This window comes from Cataglyphis hispanica, chromosome 5, assembly GCF_021464435.1.
Source record: "Cataglyphis hispanica isolate Lineage 1 chromosome 5, ULB_Chis1_1.0, whole genome shotgun sequence".
Lineage (NCBI taxonomy): Eukaryota > Metazoa > Arthropoda > Insecta > Hymenoptera > Formicidae > Cataglyphis > Cataglyphis hispanica.
The window spans coordinates 1,171,092-1,188,698 of record NC_065958.1 but is presented as its reverse complement, the minus strand read 5'-3'; the positions used below and the strand labels follow the sequence as shown (position 1 = coordinate 1,188,698).

At 39.4% G+C, this 17,607-nt stretch overlaps 1 protein-coding gene across 6 annotated transcripts in view; it reads right to left on the bottom strand.

The window, feature by feature from the left end:
- LOC126849752 (mucin-12-like) overlaps positions 1-17,607 on the bottom strand; it is a 296,359-nt gene that overhangs the window by 144,491 nt on the left and 134,261 nt on the right. Inside the window, exon 1 of one of the 6 annotated variants that reach the window (XM_050591936.1) lies at positions 17,268-17,332. The exons of 4 other annotated variants lie outside the window; for them this stretch is intronic. The gene's annotated coding sequence lies outside the window, so the exon portion shown is untranslated. Of the gene's footprint in view, positions 1-13,665; positions 13,725-17,267; positions 17,333-17,607 lie in introns of those variants that run through there. One more of the 6 variants, XM_050591937.1, reaches the window with a different exon arrangement.

Below are 17,607 nucleotides of genomic sequence, written 5' to 3'. Positions count from 1 at the left end.
CTCACGGCAGGGCGATGGAAACGCTAGGATTTTGGATTCTATCGAAGTAACGACCGGCAGAACAAGGAAAGAAAGGGAGGGAGAGAAAGAGAGGGAGCAAGGAAAGAGCAACAAAATGCTTTCATCCCTTCGCGAAATCCTGTGACTTGGGAAATTTGCGTGAACGAGATCCGCTGAGGAAATATCGCGCGAATGGAAATCCACGACCGATCGCTCCTCACGGAAAATGACCGATCCACGTCCGCGGAACGTCAACGGCATAACACCACGTCATTCGCGAGCGACATCGTTTGTGAAACATTGATCTAGAGAAACAGAGAAATAGCTATATGCCGAGAGAGATGTCAATGTAATATATGATAACTATATATACATACTTGAGGCCATTATCTTATAGAGTCACAGACGGACCGAGAGCACTTCTCTTAATTTGTTCTTTTATAGGCTATTTTATACAAAGAATTATTATAAATTTTAGACTAATGTAAAGAGATTTAATCGCACCTTGTTAACAATTTAACAATATAATTATCATATAAGTGTCATAATTTCTCACATATCTGTTACCTAAGATATATTAGAAAAATTGCATAAATGGAATTCGAATCGCGCAGAGAACGGATTCGCCGTGTAATATTTCAACGCCATTATCGAGTCTCCTCGTGTCTTCCTACAAAGGGAAAATCAAAGAAAAGAGGGAAATACCGGGTAGAAGGAGTCAATAGCTTCGCCGCTACGAAGCTGGCATCACGAAACAAAGGGCGAACGAGTGAACGGAACCCTTTGAGAAAATCCTCAACCGCCCGTCCTATCTTTTCTTAGCTCATGGGTGGGATTGTATTGCTGCTCTCTGCCTGCATTCTTTTAAAAAGATTCTTCCGCTCTGGTTAACGTCTCGCGCAGTCTGTAAAAATAGCTGAAGTAGCACGAACAATTCAAGGAATTCGCAGCGTTGCGCAGAGAAAACTGCATTCGCCGAATAAAGAAATTTACGACGAGAGTATGAAAGGTAGCGCTCTTTGTCTCCTCTTATCCTTTCTCTACTTCCGATTGGGCGTTAATCGCGATTGGTCAAGAAACACTTGACAACTTATATAATACAGACTCGAATTCAAAACTCTGCGACGGCGACAATAGAGCCATCAAAGATAGCAATTTTCCGGTAATAGTTGCAGTCGAACACTTTGTCCATTTCGTCAAACTGAAGATGGCTTTTAAACTCAGCCTCAGTGCTATTCGCCATCGCGCTCTGTCAGACAAGGCCTCGCACTAATGAAGGACGAGCGAGAGAACGGGTATGGGTGAATCCAACGACGCGGGCAAAGGCCAACAGGTCGCCATTAGAGCATACTGTTTCGAACTACTAATAGCCAATTCATGCGACCGCCCAACCCGAGCTCGGGCTGCCAGTCTGTTTTCCTTCCCTGTAGTCGCCGTAGTTAAGATTGTCGCACCATTTAAATACACGCGAATCTACCTTTCTTATGGATTCTTCTAGACCTTTCTACTGATTCATCATCGATTAAATTTTCTGTAAAGATAAAAAGATCTTTGGAATAATGTTTCTTAGGTAATATTATTAATTATATTATTTACATTTACTTCTCTTAAATTTTTAAATCGCTCCTCCAATAAGATGAGATATCCTTGCATAAAAAATCCAGAGCACCAAGAAGGCAATGATCGTCTTTAAAATTTGTCGCGTCTTACTCTGCACTGGGGAGGAGGTTCGACAGGAGTTCTACACATCGGGTAGGCATGTAGCTACGTCGAATATACGAGCCAGTCCCTACGGCCTGCACCCTCCTTCGTACAATACTTGGTCTTCGTCTTGCGCACTCTACCCGCGTAATTACGAGGGGAAAATTAAGCACCAACACAGCCGCCGGTCGGTCGGACGGTCCTCTCGCTTCGTTAACGAGAGGGAGGCATGAGGTTAGGACCAAGGAGCGAGGGAGAGGACATCATGTAAAGGGAAGGAGTCACGTTTCTGGCGCTTGCACGACAAAGACCGCGGAGGTAGAGAAGCTTGCGCCAGCCAACCGTCAGCCTTCTTAGATCTCGATGGATCGAGCCACAAAGCGACCATTAAAAGATCATATCACGCAGCGTCACGACTTTAGAGATTCAACGACGGAATATCTCGGCAGTCGCTAAAGCCTAAAAAGGAAGAACGTCCCTTTCTGCCGCTATCGGCACTTATTGAACGAAGCAATCCCTGTCTTTGCTTCATTTCTACGTTTATGTTTTTATTGTAATATATATATATATATATATATGTATTACAATGAAAACATATATATATATATATATATATATATATATATATATATATATCTTCAAACGTATAGATTATTTAAAAAATAAATTCCTGTAGAAAAATGAAAATGTGTAATTTGAAGAATTAAACATATGTAATGATAAAAATTTTTATAACAATTGTAAAATATTAACTTTTGAAAGTATTTTTACGATAATTTTTCTTCAAAAAAAAAGAAAAGAAAAAAAAACTTAAAATAAATACACAAGAAATATTTTCTTTTCAATTGACAAAATTTTAAATAATAATTCAAATTTCTCGAAGGACTAAACGATTCAACTAAATAATAGATTTTAGCGTTGGAATTTCTAAACCGTATCGCTACATTGCGACTTATGAAGGCTCCCGGTTTTCTACCGTCTTTTCTCACTGCAAGCGTTTTTTTTTTCTTCGCTCGCACGCAGTGTCTTTCCATTTTCTTAATCCGTTGCGCCGCGACGGAGGATTATTTTATGAACTTGCGGTGCCACGGCATCAGCTGCGTCTTCGACGTGACCCCGACCCTCGATAGAATAGTAAAGGGAGGAGGCGAGGAAAAGCAACCAAACGCCTTGTGCTGTCAGTGAAGGACCACCCTCTAATGCGAGTTAATAATACTCCCCTATTTTTTAAGAGTCACTATTTTATTTATAAGACACAGACCCATATACGCGTAGAAGGATATTTACGGGGTAAGCGACTATTATCTCATACCTCCTCTCCCCTCCCCAGTCTACGGTAAGCTGGAGGGAAGAAAGCCGTTTCTCCCGAAATATATTTCTAGATGCATACTTTATGTGCTGCGCGCAACACCGTACTCGCGGAATGTTTCGCATATTTCGCGTCAGTATGTCAGATCCGATAAAACTTTGTATGTGAGATTCGACGAAAAAGCAATGTAATCATTTTATTAGAAAATAATCTTATTGACTTTATAATTAAATTAACTTTATAATCTGAGATTATCAACTATTTGAGAACTACATTACACAAAATATATATGTGTATATATTTAATATAAAAAAAAATTGTTCCTATTCAATTGTACATCTTCAATTTTGCTTATTATTGCTAAATAGTGTAATAAAATTTATAATAATAAATTTAGTTTAAAATTTTGATAAATTTGTTACAACAAAATCTTTTGCATTATCGATTTCGATCTTCAAAAAACGAAAATTTTGTTCCAAGTTTGCGTTTGACCTAGAAATTTTCCTTTCATCCGCGGTGATTGTAATCGGCAGGGAGTTTAGGAGTGCAAGTTCGACAAAGGCATCGGCGAATCTAGAAGGAAACCCCGATGATTCGAACCGGACAAAAGCGGTCACCGCGATAATTATCGTCGACACGGGCGAGAGGCGAGAACAAGGAGGAGAATCGTGTCCACGTGAACGCCGTTGACGTTGTAGCTCAGCTACGGAGAGGACGCGGTCCGCCGAGGACGCTGACTGGGCTTCACCGAGTTTCCAGCTAACCAAGCAACCATCGGGGACCAAAGTTCCCGTCGGTCGGTCTAGGCTTCCAAGCTCGCTGGAAACTTTCCGTCTGGACCCACCCTCGATGGCCAGAGGATCGGGCTTCTTTGTCCGCCCACCTGGCTCTCGGACCACCGGTCGAGCGAACACAGTCGTCGCAATAAACGTCCATTAGCACCAGGAAGACTTGCTAGTTCAACGTGAATTACAATGACCGCACGGTAAATTAACTTTACTTCCCTTTCTATTACACGTCATAGGATCGTTTTTTTTTTAAATCTGAAGTATAAATCTATACTTATTTTAATTGGAAAATTTAGATGAAAAAAGAAAGAGAGAGATAAAGACACAAAGGAATCAATTTCAGTGACATATACATACCACAATTTGTGTCGTGTTTTCCGTCGCAAGCGACTTAACCAATTACAGTATTTTCCGGGAGAACGGCGCGGATTCTCTTACGCTATCTTATGGAGCGTATGTAAATTAGAGTCTCGTCGAAAGCGCGGCTTCCTTCGGAATCTGTCTGTTGTCTCGGTTTGACTCCTCTCTCTCTCCTCCTCTCGTTCGTTTCTCCTATCCTTCTCCTCACGCGAGCTCCTAATATTACCAACACCGCCACTGATGGGTTTGTATTCTAATTTCGCGCTTTGGTTTTCACCCGGCTTTCCACCAAAGCGAGGCGAGAGTGGGAGAGAGGGAAGATTTTCTTCGCTGCAACCACCCACGAGGATGAAATCGCTTTCCAACTAATCCCAACGGAAACCCCCGTCCCACTCCTCGTAGCAACCCTACGCGATCCGCCTTTCTTATCCTGAAGGCGAGCTTCTTCTTCTTCTTCTTCTCTTCCTCCTCCGTCAGCTGGATAACCAAGAGATTCCGGATTTTAATACACGTAAAATTAAAATTAGACCCATATTTGCATTTGGTAATGGGAAAAAGAACACCACCGTGGGATAAATTCTCGCACACGCCGCGAGACATACCGAGGAGGTTTCTTGCGGCTTACGGCATATATTAAACTCAAAGCCCGCAACGTTACGTGGCTTGGTAAGCTTGTCCCGGCGATTAAGGCGAATTACATGCGCGATACGATTATCTTTAAAAATGTAAACCCTTATAAATTCCTAGAATAAATAATATTAAACTATCGTTGAGAGAGTATTTATATGTGGCGAACATAATGATATTGAATTATTATGAAATATTGAATTATTATGAAAAAATAACTAGAATTTATGTAAAGTTCATTATAAAAATATATTTTGTTAAAATATATATCAAATATTATATTGGTAATTAGATTAAAATATTGTTGAAAGCTTTCTTAAAAATTTCGAATCAATTAATTAAAAAATTCTCTTCTGAGAAAATATTTTTTCTTGGTCACATTTGTTTGTTAAATTAAAAAAAAAAAAGAAAAAAAAAACTTAAAATATATTTAATTTTTATTTTTATATATGCCTTTTAATTAATCCAAAACTTTAGAAATAAAAAGTTCTACCCATTCACATAAACTGTATGCATGCTCTGTTAAATCGCCACTACTAGATGTTGTTGAACTTCTCCTAGAGCATGAAAGCCTGAAGCGCAAGCTTTAGTATTGAATGTAAAGATTTCTTATCGCTGACAAAAGTACACAAGATGCTAGATAGTAAAACATCGAACAGACTGGGCCAAAGGGCGAAGCCTCTATGGAGATTTGCTGAAGTCCTAACCGCGGCCTAACGACGGCTATCAGTGGTATATCGGGAAAGGAGAAACTCAGATCTTATCGGTGCGTTACCACCTAAGCTGTTTGCGTCTTGTAAACTCGAAGATTACCAAAGTGGTTTCCCCACCGACTACTACCCACCCTCCCCCGATACGAGATAACGTGGCCGACGAGGAAACCATGGACGAGGGTCCTAGAAGTGGGTATAGACGCCGAGGATCCGGATGGCATTCAATGTGTGAATTGCGGCGTCTGGGGTCGCCTGTCCCATTCCGATTTTAGACCTGGTCAGACACGCGCAAGACCTCGCATAAGGATAGACTCGGCTTGCCTGACCATCCAATCATTAACCCGAATTACGCTCTGACCACTCTGACTCAAGCAATATAAATGATTAAGTTAGTCGCGTTACGCAAGTATACAAACGTCTTAGTGCGCACGCAATCATGATACAATTATCAATATTAATACGCTTACATTGAAATTTATATCTTTATGTTATTAAATATTAACTCTGTCTCTCTCTCTCTCTCTCTCTCTCTCTTTCTCTCTTTCTCTTTCTCTCCTCTCACATAGCATTATAAATTTCCTAAAATAAATTTATAACATAACGATTGGTAAGTTTAAGCCGCATGTTCATATATAGATATATATATATATATATATATATATATATATATATATATATATATATACATAAATATATATAAGCTATATTTTTGAATTTCCAATAAAATCTAATAAATGTTATGGGAGATTATCCTCATCACATGATAATATATGCTTAGTGCGTTGGATATTTTGAAATTTCGTGTCTCCACCAACTTAGGAATGCATAGATTTCAACTATAGTCTCGTTGAAGCAACAAAGTTGCCTGTGTCGATTCAAAGTCCCGGAAGCTCGTCATCCAACCGATATACCTACAGAAGAGTAGACGCGAAACGGGCGAGCATGCAGTCCACGGAATCGCGGATTCGCCGACGAAGTAATAACTTGGAAGACGGCTGCGCGAGTCCGTCGCAGGTCGCGTTTAGAGGAACACGTACGAAAGTGGATAAGCAACCGCTGGGAGAAGTTCATTCATGCGCTGACGCGTCCGGAATAGGTTATAGGTAACGCGAACACCACGTACATTCTACTGTCTAACTCCCTTTCCCCTTTCCACCTTCTCGCTCCCTATCTCGCTGCCACCCTCATACGAGAATGCAATAACGACTGGAAGTTTCCTTGGGAGATCCTCAGACATCGTCTTAGAGGTCCTGGCCGTAGTTAGCCCGCATTAGTAATCTCCCCGAGGTATTCTTGAATTCTATGTCGCCAAAGCGAACAATCCCCTCCTCTCCTCTTCTCCCCGACCAACCATTGCGGATTCAAATATGAATTTTGAGGAGTTAGCATGATGTTTCGCATATTATTCATCAATTGTGTTATTTCTTTTTTTGTATATCAATAAAAAAAAAAAAATAAAGAGATGAAAACAAATATTATTTGTAATTTATAATGTAAAAATTTTTCAGTCATTGATCCTACATCTACTTCAGTTCAAATACAACTTCAAAGAGAACATTGTCATTACTATCGACTTAATATCATTAATATAAGCATTTCACATGCAAACTATTACCATTCACCTTATTCTATATTAGATTCATTCCTTTTACATCAATTAAATCGCAGAATAACGTCGATGTAATTTAAGACATTGATATAACTCAGCGTGACGCACAAACATCTCTCCCGTGCAAATTATCCCGAGAGAAAGTTACTCGCGAAAATACATAGAGCCCGGGCGGAAGCGCGCGCACGCGCAGCGCAGCGGTCGTTAAAAACGCGGACCATTCATTAGAGCTCTCTTAATTACCCGCGAAAACAGATCGGCGCGGCGGAACGCACACGAGCACGAAAGTACCGAACTTTCGAATCGAAATCGCGCCCGACCCCGCGTCCCTCCCTCGTCAGTCCCGGGTAACGTTTTTCTCCAATCTGCATTCCACCCTCTTACCTCGTTCGCAGCCGCTATCATCGTAACAACTGTTACGATTCGCAAGTCTGCCGCGCCAACTCTTCCCTCCTTCCCGCCCCCTCGCTTCCATTCCCCCTTCCGGTCACGAACCGTTTATTCGCACACTCGTTAGTAGACTCCGGCTAATTAATACGCGCCGCGAGCGCATCCGCGAGTCCTTCTTGTCAGCCCGTCGATGCGCTCGAGCAAGTGCGACTGCAACGGCCGAAAAACTCGCGAGGGAAGATCCCTCGAAATCGAATCCATACGATTGACGGGACACACCTAGTCCATCACGAGGCGAATACGAAATCGACGAGTCGGTCTCCCGAGGATCGAAAGGGTCGTTTCCATCGCCCGTAGTCGGACTAAATTAACCATGAATGGCCAATTAACCTGGAGACTGTGCCGGCTAAACCGCCATGACTGTCTTTGGTCTCCGACCAAATTGATCGTCGCCGTATCCGGACGTTTAATCGTTACCGATTGCATAAGAAATGACAATCGCCCTCGCATTTCGAAAAATATGATCACGTGAGCGCAAGCTGCTGGTCGCGGTCGATGCCTGGCAAGCGGCCATCCTGCCAAGTTTAAGATTCAATTATATATAGTCTATAAAGTGATAGTGAAGTGTTATCTGATTTTTTGTATGTTATATAAAAAATAATCTATTACTTTTAATTGCGATACTTTAGAAGAAAAGGATCGCTTCAAAAGACAATATTTATGTCTAACAACGCTATAGCATCATTTTATATTCATGCCTAATAATTAAACTTCAGACGAACAAGTTTTTTCGCATAAAAGATTTCTTCTTTCTACTTACAAGTCGACATATATTATTCTATTTTTAAGATATGAAATATAGAGAGAGAAATAAATAGAGAAAAAATAGAAAGAGAAATTAAATGATAGAGAAATGGGATAAATTTTTACAAATTTTTAGTTTTTTACAAAAACTAAATTATTATTGATTTTCATAATTAAATTAATGCTTTTATACACTTTCTATCGCATTAGCACGAACATTAAGCAAACGTGAAAGTTGATGATCCTAAAATATTAAATATATGTTAAATATATATAGTATCCTTTTGTTTTGCCTCTCGCTTTAATTCCGACCAGAAAATCATAGCCAAAATTCTCGATCGATTGTCTTCATTCGTTGAGCTGTACGATACACGGGGTATGTTTGAGAAAAGCAGCAACCCCTAATTCCCACACCTCCTCAGGTTCCCGCTCTAAACCGTCTTCCTACGAGGCGGAGGGGGAGGGGGAGGGGGAAGGGGGGTGCCGTTCCACGCGATGGTACATTTTTAATTACTTACACCCACGCAGCTGCATCGCGCGATGACTATAAATCAAGCGGAGCGCCGCCCAGCAAAGTAATTACAGCTTGAATTTTAGATAATGTTGCCGCAAGCACGGCTCACCCTCTCCCCTTCCCACCCGCCCGCCTACTCTGCCGAACCATCCGCCTCTCGCTCAACCAACCCCCGATCCGCCGTAAATAGATCGTTGCTCCGCCGGATTTTTGTTAATCCGCAGTCTTCCGTCGCGAGCGATAAACTCGTAAAATATCGTTATGATTAAAGAGACAACTCTTTTCTATTGTAATACTGCCATTGAATTCTATGGATAAATAATAAATAGTTAATAAATAATTAACTAGGCAAAAATAAATTATTAGGCATCATATAATATTTATCAATTTTTCATTCAAGAATGCAGCGCATGTTGCCGATAATCAATTAATATATTGAACAAGATATATGCATTAATTATCATATGTAATAAGTTCCCAATCTAACACTTTACTACGAAAGTTAACATAAATAATCACTTTTACTTTTAATTAATCAATATTGTCAAGTATACGACAATCAAATTGATATATATCCCACAGATCAATTTTTGACGTTGATATAAGCTTGTCTCCCTTCTTGATATACTTGAATTATGTTTGGAACTTTATTTCGAGATAATTTTGAGACTTGCAGCATTGGAGAACAGGGGTAGCTCTAACTTCGTGGCTAAGCGTCGGAGTCGAGAAGCGCGACGTCGGAATTGTTTACATAATTATGCGCCAATTAAGAGAGCAGACTACAGAAGGCAGGAGAGAAAGAGAGAAAAGAGAGGAAGACGCGACCGGAGAATCGGTGCCGAGTGGCTGATGAGGGCAACAGCCATCTCGATTCCCGCGCAATTAAGGCGCGGTTGAGAAAACCTAAAAAAAAAAAAAAGAAGGTTCGCTAGAAAAGAGTGGAATTTAATTAGGAACTTGTACTCTCTTGTATTGCCAGGCAGCCATGAAGAAGCGAAACAGCGCGAACGAAGCGGATACGTAGAAAGAGATCGAGAGAAAAACCGTTGCAGAGTAGAAATTATTCAGCCGAATAATTCAAGAGAGAAAGAGAGAGAGAGAGAGAGAGAGAGAGAGAAGGAGGTAGATGAAATAGGAGAAGCAAAGAGAGAAAACACGAGAGCAGTAGGATATCGTCAGCGAAGACATAACAATCAGGAATATGATAACACGCGGGACGGATGCTTACTTTCACCTCAGACTTTGGCGAGGATGCCGAGGAGTCGAAGAGGATGACGGTGGGGCAAGTAGAGCGAGATGAAAGATGATGAGTGAAGGAGCCGTGGCAGGAGTAGGAGCCGCTTAATTAGAGCCAGACTTCCGTAGGATGCTTGAGGCTTCCCCGCGCTCTAAAGTTCTATCTTCCCACAGTTTATCCGCGTAAAGTGGCTATCTCGAAATTACCCTCGAAATTATATCGAATTTCGGACTCGGTCCCGCTCGGCCTGCCATGTCTTCGATACGAATTATCTAAGGTTATCGATAATCTCTCGAGATCTCTGGATCTCCGATCCATCAAAAATGATCGTGATCAACGTGATGGAAAAAATAATCGATCATATCATACAGAGACGTAGATGGATGACGTGAGAGAAGTATCTCAAATTGTTCTTTAATTTTCTGGTACTAATGTAAACTTTGACACTCTGCCTAAGTATATAATATCAATGCTCTTCAAGCAAACAATTTATTAAAGAACAAGTCTCGTTACTAATAGTTTAATTTAAAGAATATTCACATGTCATCTCAAAGTCTCCTTCCGTTTAAATCCAACTTGAATTTATGCTAATCGTAACGATTAAATATATACGTTCGCGGGATTCTTATATTCATATTTCAGGTGTAAATCAAGAATTATTAAAGATGTCGCGTTGTTTCCCTTGACTTCTTCGTAGCGTTGTCGCTTTCTCTAGAGAATTTCGCACGAGCAACAGCCGCGACGGAGGGCCGATGTTTACTTTATCCTCACTAATCACGGGACGTATTTGCGTTTTATAATCCTTGGTCGGCTAAGAGGGTAAAATCTGAAAGCTTAGTGGAATCTCCTTTCGGTCGGATGAGTAATCCCCGCTCCAGCCCACGATTTTCGCCACAGCGCTCCTCATCCCCCGTCTAAGAGTCGTCTGAGAGTAGAGCATCTTCGTATAACGCCGAAGAAGAGAGTCCATGTCGCTGACTTAATGATTCACTTTATCCCGTAATACAGCCGTGCATTCCCGTAATAGACATGTGCTTAGAAACACGTCGAAAAAGAAAAGAACCGGAACTTGCGAAAAACTCAAACTTATGAATACAATAGACGTGACATTTTTTATTTAATTCTAATTTTAAGGAGGCATACCTATTTGAACTCTTGAAAAATGAGTACATTTTCTACATTCCTTTGCAGCGCAACAACTTGATGAAAACTTTTTATTTTTTTATAATATTAATACAATATTATTGAGTATTTAAATAAAAATTTATAGCTTAAAAAATTTTTTTTTTAAAGTTATGCGAATATTTATATTTTTTTAATGCATGGTATGCATGAAAACTTAGGCTATGTTCAATGGATTGTCTTCAAATTTTGCATGCAAATTCTTAATAAGACTCCGCATTTATAATAAGCCTAGTAAAGCCTTTTTTTAATTTCCCATTTATTGTTATAAACAAAGAAAAGATAGATTTAAAAAACAACGGATTTTTTTTCATGCCGCCATTTTCTTATTTTCTTAAATTTTGAAAAAAAAACGCTTAGATAGCAAATAACTATTAGTATGTTTAATAAAAAAAACTTGTATTTTTGTCCTCGAATATAATAAACAAATGTTTTCATATACACCGTGCATGAAAATATAAATCTGCAAATATATTTACATAACTTTAAAAAAAAATATTTTTTATTTTATTTTAAGTTAAAAATTTTTATTTAATTACTTAATAATATTGTATTAATACTTAAAAACGAAAAAGTTTTTATCAAATCGTGGCCTTGCAAAAAATCTAAGAAACATATTTTCATTTTTTGAAGGTTCAAACCCTTAATGTATATCAAAAAATCTATAAATACTCTTCTGATCGAATTTTAAATTCAGATTGTAACACCGAACCTGCAATGTTATTTTAGTGAATCACGCGTAAGGATCAGTTAAATCGACGAATTATAATTCTACATTTAGTTATAAATAATATAATCGTCGAACAATACGTTTTCGGAGACAAAAGTTGAAATATAAGCGCATGACAAAGGTTTCCCAAGGACGAGCAAGGGTGCACATGTAGATCGATTAATTGATAGACGCGAGTGTATCGTCGGTCTCGCTGCAGGAAACTCGAAGGTCTGCGTTATCGATAATTCACTCGACTTGACCGTCCTCTCATTCGAACCACAGGTACTACCCTCCATGGTCCTCCCTCCTGCGCCCTATTTATATGATTAATGGCTTTATAATGACCATGCAAGCTTACGATTCCACGCGCGGACAGAGTAACCCTATCTTGCCGATAGCGGCGCGTTCACGCAAAAGAATTACTCGCCGTTCCTTACCGAAGGGCGCCCGCGAGAACGCATATAATCGTCATAATAATAGCGTTTCTGGTTTTATTTTAATGAATATTGCATCGTTCGTGCTATGTAACCGCATTTTAAAAACGCATAAGTCTTCCATTATCTCTGCTGCTTTATTAGCACTCGTATTATTATGGCACTTATGTCATATTTGTATCCATTTCTTTTAGAACCATAATATTATTGAAAACTTGTACGAATATAATTTCTGCATGTAATCTTACGATAAAAAATTTAAAAAAAGATATTACGTTATCGTTGATATATAAATTAAACAAGGCATATATTAATATTCAACAAAGCTTCTCTATTAATTGTCATCGACCCTCTCGCTTATAGATATCCTAGATGATTGAATCAAATTAAAACATGCGGATTCTATGGTCGATTTGCATTGAATTTCCAACGGCCAGCGAGGAAAGGATAATCGCGATCGATCGGTGTAAAATTTCTCGGGAGTGTCGGAATGGCATCGGAATTGCGAGCCAGGTGAAATCGAGCTATCGAATCGACATCCGTCATGCGAACGCGTCAGGCTCTATACGTGTTCTCCTGACGGTAACTCTAGCCACTCGACGGTAATTCTCCGGTTGGCATGCGACCGCCACTCGAACGACACGATATCACACTGTCGAGCGTCGCGCCCATTTTTTCCCATTTTTTTTTTTTTTCAGGACTCCCCTCGCGAAACCGACGCGACGTGTGCACGAATGGAAAGAGCGAGACATGAAGCCCATTTAAATGTCCGCGAACTTGGTGCACAGCAACAAAATACAAAATTAATTGCAGGTCTTAGAGCAGTAGCACGCTAAGGCGCTCGAAACATATGAGAGTTTGCTTCTCTTGTACACAAGTTTTATTGTTTATATATAAGTCCGATTATGGTCAAAAAAACCAAACGTTCTAATGTTTAAAAAAGATATGTAATATATAAGTGCATTTAATCATATATTAGTAACAAATTATTATGTTTTTTGATTGTTTGTTTGCAAAATTTGTTTATTCTGTTGCTGTGCCTCAAATTCTTTACTGACACAATCAAACAGATTTAAGAAATTATTTTAATTAATAGATATAGAAGAAGACCCCCAAAAAGGGTCGAAGCGTACGAAAATTGTAATGAATTCAATGTAATTACCTACCATAATGTACGCGCTCTAATTCCCGCGCTAAATCTTAAAGCTACTTAACTATATTAATATTTTTTAAAGAGTCCGTACTTCGATAATTAATAGATATAGGTTTTCCATTTAATACTTACATCGCGATAGTACGTAATTAAGTTCGACGAAACACTAGAAATAATTAGATGCGATAAAATTCAACTGTCCCTAATTTTATTAAAATCTTTTCAATCATATTGTCCGAATAATATTATCTAAAAAAAAATTCACATTTTACAATTAGAATCAATGCATGAAGAAACGCTTCTGTTCTAATCATCATAAACACTAACAGAGAAATCTCTTTTAATTTCTTCCTCTAACACTTGATAGACACGTAAGTCAGTTGCGAACGGCTAAGCGCGAAAATTATCGAACACGTAAGACAAAACAAAGCGTGCCAAGGTTTAAAATACACTGATCGCCACACAGGGCGACGAGCAAACTCGGTATGCGACGACGCAGACCAACGCTCTGTCTTTACGAGCCACGTGGCCAAGAATCGGCTGCGTCAAGCTGGTATAAAGGTGACAGAATAGTTGTGTATAGAGACCCGCATCCTCCACACCACGTAGACATTCATAGTCGTGCACTAGCTAAAGGCATAGCGCGATCGGGCTACGTGGCTTACAAGCACGTGGGAAAAAGCGCGTGCGAAACAAGCGTCGGCCGGCCGGCGGCTTCTACTGGGACCGCGTGCATAATGGATGTCGGGCGTATGCGCCCGTGTACGAGTGCGCCGCTCTACCTGGCAAAATAACACACATTTGTAGCTAATTTTTCGAACGATCGTCGTCGACGTCGTCGTCGACGAAGGGAACGAAGAAGCGAGCGGATACGAGAAAGACTCGCGATATTGTCGTCGCGACACGCCCTACTGCTCCGCAACCTCTGACCCTCGTCTTTTCTCAAACACTTGTGCCGATTCGCCTGAGTGACGATCGAATGTCGAGAGTCGTACGTTTCCTAATATTGATAAAAGCGCGTTCGACAAAAGTTTCCGACTAGAAAATTCAGTTTCCCAAAGAAAATACACAATAATAAATGCAATGCATACTACGCGACAGAGAACTGTGTTTACGTGTGCGTGTGTACTGTGTGTGATATGTCTTAATATTTATCAATAGAAGAATTTTAATATAATATGTGTTGTTATGGTTTATTTTTTTTTTTAGTCCGCCGTCTAATTTTAAATCAATTTCAACTAAAAAAGGTGAAACTTTTTGTTATACAACTAGACTAAGCGAAACAATTCTCGGCGGATGATTGCGATACGGTTGTACTTAATGCGCTATTTTTCTTTGTAGTTTAATTTCAAGACCATTGATGGATATTCTTTTGCAATGCAAGTGATAAAGTTCAGGTTGAATGAACGACGTTGGGCCATAAGCTGCAATTTCCTTGACCCGCTTCCTTATTAATATTTCTGCCTGACTTATACACACATGTAAGAGTTGCGCTAATGCATACATCTATGAACACAAAGTGAACACACTATGTCATAATATTAGATTCAGAATGTTTCTATAGACTCAAATACATTCAAACGAGGCAATAAAAGAAGAATATTGCAGAAATGCAGTTCTATAAGGCTTAAATTCATTCCGTATAAAAGATTTCGCGATTTAATATTTATCAAATTTTTATGTCGTAATAGTAGATACAAATATAACGCGCGTGTTAAGAAATAACTTTAAATTTAACAATCACAGAAAAAAATACTTAGCTACGTGAGAAAAGAATAAAGTTACACGCATAAAAAGACTGTATTCTTTACACGCTTCTGCATTATATTCAACTCCTTTTGAATTCTAGCGTTGATAGGCGCTCTCTGTCTTCTACACACATATATCTTATCTATACATATACCTTATCTATACATATTCACGATAATGTGAGAACTATCGGCTCTCACTTCATTAGCGTAATGAAGGTAATTCCTTGTCAGTGTTTTAAAGATGTTGAAAAAAGCTAATTGTAAGTAAAAAAGAAAAGATTGACACATATTTAAGCATAAAAATTTTGTAAATGATTTTACTATTTCTTCTGAGTATCCGTGTAAAACCTGAACACAGTTCTTTTAACGATTTGAAAATTATTAAAGTTTGTATTCATTCTTACGAAAAATCGCCTCTTGTATTTATTGACAAATTTGACAAGGAGAAAATATTGCCAACAAAATAAAAATTTTCATATATATTAAGAAAATTCTATTAAATATTTGTGTAAAACTTGATTTAAAAAAATATTTCTCTCTCTCTCTCTCTCTCTCTTTCTCTGTCTCTTTCTGCAAATTACTTGTTTTTTTTTTGTTTCATGCAGTTGATTTTAGAAAATACACGATCAAAAGCATTTGTTATAAATTAAGAAAAATATTAATTACAACTATTTTTTTTACGTAAGAAAACGTAAATAAGACGTAACAAAAATATTATTTTTTTGATACTTAAATTCCTTTTATAATCCGAATTCATTTATTTGATTTTTCAAACAATATAAATATAGGAAATGTTTCTTTTTTTTAATAATTTTGCAATTTTTTGTTACTATTGCACAGCCAAAACATCCTTAAAATTTATACGCGACAGTAAGCGGAATAGAGATGCAATGACAAAAAATCAAATTCGATGCACGAAAAGGGAAATAATAAATGCGTCGCGTATTCATATTTTCAACTGCACTCGGTCGCGGGGAAGGATGGCGAAGGGGCGAAAACCGCGATAAATTGGAGAGCTTCGAGGAGCGTGACGCTTTTTAAAGCCCATGATTTTCTAGCGAAAGCTCGCGTTTCAGGTGGCGCGGAAGGGCGAGTTGGGGCGTGCGCTCCGTTTAGCTGCAACCCGGCAATTACCTGTAGGGCATAATTGTCATCCCTTACGTTTTCCAAGACGGCGTCCCCTTTGCTCATTCCCCTCCCGATCCTCCCCCCCCCCTCCTCTCCCCTCTCCCTTATCCCTCCTGACAACGATTGCCCGTGTGCTCGCCCCCGCGGCCAAAGCTGCCCCCTGATGGGGGCGTCGGGTCACGCGAGGCCGTGCCTGTCGCCAGGAGTCCACGCGACGCGGAGAGAGCCACGCGATGCCGAAACAACACCGACTTACCTTACCCTGTATCAGATTTCTAATTACTAATTTACTCCCGACCCGGACTCCTGGCCCCTTCCATTGGCTTTACAACAGCGGAGACCACTTTCGTGCTCCTAAAAGCGAACAGGCATCGACGGTCGCCTTGTGCGAGGTCGAGATTAAGATCGGACTCTGAGCTGGGATCTCTGATCGGATCTTCCGATCGATAAAACGCACGTTTTCACGGTCTCACGAATGACGCTGTTTGAATTCTCCACTTAATAGATTCGCTTTTTTTTGCTTATAACAGGGAATGGAACGAGTATGCTAGTGAGACTAAATCTGTGTAACACAAAATATGTGTATCGATAATAAATTGAATTTAGGATAAGATAAAAACGAATGATTCTTTTTCCTTCACTGAAACTTTGAAGTTGCGATACATGTGTGATACTGAAGGATCCAAAAAATATTAATATCAAGGCAACAAAAGAGCGTAAATTCCTGAATTAATTTCCTTATCAATTACAGTTTTTTGCATCGGTATATTTATGCAAAGTCTGATTAATGTCTCACTAGCATAATTGTAAACTATATTTGAGAGAAATATATAGATCGTGTTTTTTTCGACTTACCACTCGTCGACAGAAAAACGCTCGAAACTTGTAAGTGCTCTGTCTAATGCGACTCTGTTGAAACGACGTGTTATTTACCTGTAATCAGAAGAGAAACGATACGATGAGAAACCTTCATCTCTCACAATTCACGAGTCGCGATACGCGCGGAACAGAGGACACGATGGTGGAACGCGTTGGGATGCAGAGGAGGCGAGGGCGAATGTGTATCGCGAGAATTAATTATTCCCATGCACGAATGTCATGCGCCTCCCTGTAATTACCCGGCGGGCATAATTTAAGGCGAGCAGAGTTGTTAACAATATCGTTCACGTTCCGGAGTTCGTCTAGGTGGCGAACA